Here is a 7,702-nt window from a genome sequence, read left to right as displayed (position 1 = left end):
CACATACAAATGATAATATAAAAAATGTATACAGGCTATTAAAAATAGAAATTTAGTCTAGTCAGTACGACCAGCAAAGGACTATTGGGTATATATACATTATTATGTGTATGTATTTATGTTTGACATAGTAAACTTGCAATACCTTTGTATATATCTTTTATTTATTTCCCTCCATTCCGTCTTGACATGTGTTATATATTTTGGATTAAAGTTGAAGTTGGCATGAATTATTTTTGAAATTCTTTTCAGAAAATTATGAAATATATATCAGTATCATCATTAACAACAAATTACGTAAAAATCATTAGTAAAAGAAGTCTTAAGTAATTATCGGTATCACTTTACAAATAAATATTCTATTAAAAAAATATTTTGGACTCCGGATTCTGCTGATATGAAACATACCAAAAAGTACAACTTGCACATATCAGATAGAGTAACAAAGAATGCAGCTCTGTACATTTATATGCTATTGTTATTTTTTTTTACTTTCTTTGTATATTCTCTCAAATAAAATATTTAAACCTGTGAAACCTGATCTAACACATTCTGCCCCAAGCGCTCGGTTTTGATCACATTGCTTACAGCCAGCCGATCACATTGATGAACGTATACTTTTTTTATGCTGTAATGTGTGAATAGAAACATAAACCTAGAAAATATTTAATTGTCCAATAATATAGTGGTTCTATGCATCATTGACAGAGAGTACATGATAAACTTACCCTTAGTGCATCTGACCCTAATCTTACATTTTATATTAGACTTTGAAACTGTTAATATTTTTAAAACTTATTTCTATTCTCCATCTCACTTCTGTATACTAAATTGTAACTTTAATTTAGAAATATATGGTTCAATTGATCGTAATCACGTTATTTTGTAAATGTTTGATCATCGTTTATTGATCTGTATAAAAATATAGTTACTGAGTAGACAATCGGTTAGCTCATGTACACGAGTTTTATCTGTTATAGTTAAGGGACAGAATAAGCGTAACCCTTAACTGTCTTGAAGAAATATAAGCTTTAACCAAACACAGTACTAGTTTAAATAACTAGAGTATCAAAATTGTTTAAAGATCAACTAAATATATAATAGGATAATGATTTTGATACTTTTATTGTCTTCATTAGCAGGTGAAAAGAAATAATGCCAATAAAAATACAAATATCTCGGAATGTTGTAAAATGAATAAATCACAAGAAAAAAGCTTAGTTCAATGATTGAAGATTCAAAGCTGGATTGTATATGTGTCTTTCAGCTGAATAAGAATTCTCTCAACCAAATAATATATCACATAATTCCAGCTAAAGTTACATTACTTAAGTTATATTGAACTCAAATCTTTGAACTGTGACATTAGAATTATGCCTATTGTTTTTCAGTACCATTAAAACCACAGGTGTGAAATAGGTATAAGTTCAACATATTAAACTTTTATATTATTATTGTTAGAGGATGTGGCACTGCGACCGTCGAGTCTATTCTGTCCATTTCTGGATTTAGAGTAGGGGTCTAAACCCTGTTGCATTAATAAAAAGTAATATAGAACCTACTTTACAGAGTTTTATTGCCTCTTCCGTAAGAATAAAAATTCCCAGGAGTCTATTCCGTATGTGCATTAGCGCAGGGCATTCCAACAGAATATGTGTCGCCGACTCCTCATTCTCTTCACCGAATCTACAGTTTGCATCCGTATGTCTACCCAGTCTCGTAAGGTGGTATATTATTTTACAGTGCCCTCTTAGGATTGCTGTGCTGATTCTAAGTTTATAAATATTTATAAACATATATAACTTCTAAATTCTTTGCATCTAACATGAATCTTATGCAAATAGTTAAGAGGTTTAAAGAAAAAAATTTACATCAACAAATCTATCTCCTTAATTTAAGTTAGTTAGACCAGTTAGTTAATAATCGCTAAAATTTAACCACCTAAACTTCTATCCAATATTTTTGAGTAAGCGGAGTATAGATTATATTATTTATCGATTATTTATTTTCTATTGAATAAGTTTGTGGAATTTCAATTCGATCAAATTTGGTTATAACCACGCTTGGAAATCGTTATATGAACCATGTTGAGACCAACGCCATGATGTCGCCTTAACTGTTTAGTTCTAAATGTAGCAAAATGGCATTAAATAAAAATAATACAAAAAAGTGTAATTTTGTGGTACATTATGTTAAGCATAATTAGGTATGAGTTAAAGGACACTTTATTGCAATTCAAGCCGCAAATGCTAAAAAAGGATTTGCTGTGGACTTTAGCCTCAAGCAAACCATATACATACTCGTGTAAGGATAATAATAAAAATGGTAGGAATAATTTCGTTTTTATTATTTTCAAAATTAATTTTTGCCTATACTCTGTATTTGTACTTGTACTGTAGTTGCAGTTTTGGTGTTGGCAATGAGCAGAAATTTCAAAAACAGCCTTTGGAAAATAACACGAAAATGGTTTTGTGTTGTTTTTAAAATGAGATTTGGCTTACTTTTGCTGTGGTTCCGAACTGAACCCATCCGACACATTCGAATACATACTACGTACATAAATTAGAGATTTACGCCGTGATACCAGCTATTGCCTCATTGGTGTTGCTTTATAGGCTTTCCAATGTGTTCTGGGATTTGTGGCAAACTGGTGTGCATGTATCTGTATTTGTGTCAGTATCTGTAACTGAAATTGTAACGCATTTTCATGATTACGTGTTTTAATTGCACAGTTTTGCGGATGTAATTGTGACAGTTCCTTTAATGAAAATGTATATTAAAATAAGTTAGTTTACATAAGGCGTACAGGGAAAGGACATTTTGTTTGAATCGCGTTTGTGTTTGTGTTCTGTAATAAATCGTAGTCTTGCAATTTACAAAAAAAAATGTTTGATTTATTTAGGCGCTTTAAGAAGTTTAGAAAAGTATTATTTAAATAAACTTTTATTTTGTACCTCTCAATTTTTACGAAGATTATCAACAAAATCATAATTTTAAGTGAAAGAAAATAAGCTTAAATTATATTTCAATTAAGTTTTCCTGTGTAACTTAAACTGTGACCCAAGTCACCATGATAAATTGATTGATATTCATATGAGATATTGCATTCGTATATATGAGAGTTTGCATTCGTATATGTGCCCATCTCGTAAGGTCGTATTTCAGTTTACAGCGTCATGTTAAGATTCTTGTGATGATTCTAAGTTTTTCTTTTCATAAGTCTATGTAATCCTGGTATCTCCTATGGTTATACGTACCAAGTCACCATGATACTCCAATCCAGTCTCCAGAACAACCAAGAGTAAACACACTTTCCACCAGTTATACTCCAATGCTGTACATAATGATATTTAAACGACCGTGCTTTTGATAGTCTTGATTTAGATATTTTTGTTAAAAAAAATAAAATATATCAATTTTTAAAATGTAAATTATAATAAAATTTATTAATAAATCGAATTACGTTTTGCTTCTTCCATGCTACTATCTTCATTTAACGTCCTTTTATTCAAATTTGTAAAATATCAAAACTTTAATGACATAATTAAACTAATAAAATATATGCACAAACAAATCTTAATATTTTTATGGATATATTTTTATAGGCTTCTCCAATGCAGAATAAATCCCTTGTTAAATATGAAAAGAAAACATAATCATCATAAACCGGAAATACCCGACGGCATTACATCCGCCATAAATTTTTAAATAGTCTTTTTTACTACTGTGTTTTGCTTTCGTCCTTTCCCCACTGCAAGTGTGATATATTTCGGCTGTATTATATTAGTGAAAGTATCTTTGTGCATTAGTACCTATTGTAAGTAATTTATAAAATTTTTCAGGATTATTTAAAAATTTTGAATTTCATAAACATAAATAGAGATACTAAGCACTTGGTGAAATATCATTTATAATACATTTAATTTTTAATTTGTCTCTAATTCCGACATTTGGAAATACTTAAAAAAATTTCAGAGGTGGGTAGTCTTGTAGATACAAGTACAAGTAACCAGTTCGGGCATGAAGATAAACAAATTTGTTAATAAATACAATGAGGTGCCAAAATCAACGTCCAGAGTTCTGTAACGCCAGCGCCTTATACTCGAAATGTGAAACATTTCTAATAAAATTTTAAGCAATAAATTTTAAATGCTGTAAAAAGCTGTGGAAATAAAACAAAGTGAAAAATATATCAAAAAGAAAGAGAAATGCTAAAAAATTCGTACTTAAGCATCTTTGTTAAAGGAATTCAACAGCCAAAAGCAACAAGATTATTTATGTGTTGCATGACGAGCCTTTGTCGCAACAACTACTTCCCTTCAGCCGCTCAAAAGGGCGCTACATTGAGCAGATAACTTCAGAAATTCAAAAACGAGACAAAAACTAGCAATTTTGCTAGCTAACTCAGATCCTTGAACGTCGACATTGTAACCAAATTCCCAAATCGTCACCATTTTCGCAATAAATTTTAGTTTTTACGTGGCACCCGTGGCGGCTGAGTTACAATTGTAGTTGAGGCGTCTTGATTTGCTGGTTGCTGCTCTTTGAGTTGTACTTGCGTTCAAATAATTTCAGTGATATATATTTAGTACGACCGGTGAAACAGAGGACAGTGCTTTCTGTACTTCTATTTACGTTGATATTGGCACTGAATGTGAAACAGTACTCAGCAACATAAAGCAAAAAACGGCATTTGCCTGACTGTTTTGTCCTGATTTTGGACATAATTGAATTGTGTTGGTGTTTCGACTACGTCGGTGTGTTTACTGGTGACAAATGCTAGTGATGATACTTTTTATTGTCTACCTATCTGCCAAAATGTCACAGGGTAAATATATTTTTCAGTGAAATTGCAAACTACACACTTTCCGCTAATATGTTGCAAATCAAGTTGCGATTTTTTTTTATTTTTAAATGGAATAATGTTGCGAATAAAAATTGGATAAATATTGTCTTATGTGAAATAAATACTTTTTTGAATATATATTATTCAATAATAATAACTTTTATTATGCTTTATATGGCACCGTGAATAATTTTAAAAAATATCTAAATAGCGTCTTACTTTTCCCTTTAGTAATGCTTATAATATGCTCTTCTACTTTCATGTTCAGTTAAGTTCTTCACACAATACTGAAAAACCAGTCTTGTAATTTTTAGGATTCCTTCTAGCATCAACTTCGCGAATCGGTATTAGCTTAGGTGAGACATACTTGAACCACTTCAACAGTAGTTCGTTATGACGTCAGTACTCAATTCCATTATTATCAAATTTTTTGGTTGCAGTTTCTGTTCAAACAAAGAAAGTATCATAAACTTGAATACCTAATTTACTTCCTTGACTCAACATGGGATTTCCTATATAATTCATTTTAATAATATACCTTTGTTAATATTTTACTAATTTGCATCATCTAGTTCTTAATATCAATAAATTACAATATTCTTACTTTTAATAAAATTCAATATATTAACACTGTTAATTGAATACTTATATTTTTTTTGTAATACACAAGTTGGTTGATCAATTCATCAAAAACTCAAATTATAATAAACAAATTAATTCACTAATGGATTTTTAAGGGGCATTCGGAAATAAACAGAATTATTTAAGACTACTATTAGTTGTGAAGCCAGCTATTGACAATTACATACATCAATAAGTCAACCACTTCTCAAACTCACTTGCTTTAGTTACATATGATGACTCAATCATTCAACCATTGATTAGCAAGACCAATATTTTGAATAAAAAAATCAATTTTATGAAAAAAATTTTGTTTCGGTCAGAACACTCCTTGAAATAATTTTTAATCTTCTATATAATGAAAACAAACATTTTTCAAGTAATCAGTGTATGATTTGAGCTATTTATGGAAGTTTTTTTCAAGCTTCTGACAATGTAATGAACTTTAGTTAAGTAGATTTTCTTGGCACTATATATATCAGTACCGACGACCAAATGATTATTTTCCACATTTATATCGAATAAATCGGAAACTCCCAGTACATATAAAAATTATTTCTTTAATTTTTGTATAAGAATTTACATTTATATATCAAAAAAAATCATTTGTCAGTGCTCTGCCAATAAAATAACCTCTTTATATGAACCTTGAAGAATTGTTAGATCAACTGAAATCTGTTTGCTATATTTATACTAGTTAATGCTTTCTAGATAAAAAACCTTTTTCATATGTATATATATAGATACATGTATGTATATATATATGCATAAATATATATGCACATATATCTTTACATTTAACTTATGAAGATAATATAAGATTTGGTAGTTATTTAGTATACAAGCAATTTAATTTAGTCATACTTAGACATAGTCGCATGCAGCGGTGTAACTACATTCTTTAGGCCCATAAGCGAATTCTAACTAAGGGGCTCCTACTAATGTCTTTTTATACCCATTACACGAAAAGGTATAAAAAGGGAAAGGGAATATTAGGCTTGTCAACATTTTCGGAACGTCTGTTTGAAGTCTGTTTCAGTATTTGAGCAATGTGTCAATTTATTCTGTGTGTCACAATTAGAAAAGGTATCCTTTAAATCGTTTACTCATTCATTTTTGTTTTCATTTATTTTTAGAAAATTGTCTAGTTTTGGTAATTTCATTAATGTTTCTTTTTGTTCGTTTCGCTCTTTTCGTTTCTTGACTTCACTTAAATGTCAACACAAAGAAATTTTAAAGATTTTCTTGAAATTACATACAACCTTGTTCAAAAACCAAAATTTATGTTATTCCAACATAAAATATTTTTTTTTATTTATTAAAAATAAATATAATGAGTACATAAATATATAATGGGGACCCCTAAGTTCAGGGGCCCGAAAGCGAGGCATCCCTGTAGTTACGCCACTGGTCGCATGTCACAAATATAAGAAATGAAACAGATGCCAAAAACAAAAGAAACAGAAACATGTTATTCAATATTTAAGGAGAATAAAGTTAATAAAACATGACTTCAGTTCTTTTATAAGGCCATAGTGTGAAAAAAGGAATGTTCTTAATCTCATATTTTTTCGGGTGAACTAAAATTGAGTTTGGAAGAAGAAATTCATAATTACAGCCAACTTCATATGTGTGAAAGTAGTATTATGGTATGAAGTGCAATAATACAGAATAAGAGAGTTCAAGATTTTGATTTTGTTGAATATGAATAACTATCAATTTATCAGTTCTATCAATTTATCAGTGATATAATATTCCAATTCACACAACAATTGTGATTAAAAATTTATTTGAAAACTAAAATGTTTTTTTAGTAAAATGATGTTTTTACTCATCCGACCCAAATATCGTTACGAATGAACGATGATTTGGGCAGTCAATTTTAAGGCAATGTAAAGCTGATAACTGCTAATAAAGAAACATAAGCTAAATTTTCTTTCGCAGTAATTGAGAATCTTTATTATTCAACTCCAGACCGATTATATGAAGATTGTAAAATATGTTATATAAATACACTCAAGGTACTATAACCTTTTACATATTTGCTTAAACTGCAATCAGTGTCATTCTCTAACTTCTTTTCATAGAAAGGCAAATAACATGGTATATGACGTAGAAATACAATTTATTAAATAAAAATTATAAGGAGAGGGAGTCTTTAATATTTTTACAATCATTTTTGACTGATTCAATCGTTTGATATAAAAATCACCAGTTTTTTTTAAACAATTAACA

This window comes from Teleopsis dalmanni, chromosome 2, assembly GCF_002237135.1.
Source record: "Teleopsis dalmanni isolate 2A chromosome 2, ASM223713v2, whole genome shotgun sequence".
Lineage (NCBI taxonomy): Eukaryota > Metazoa > Arthropoda > Insecta > Diptera > Diopsidae > Teleopsis > Teleopsis dalmanni.
This window is presented reverse-complemented; position numbering follows the sequence as displayed.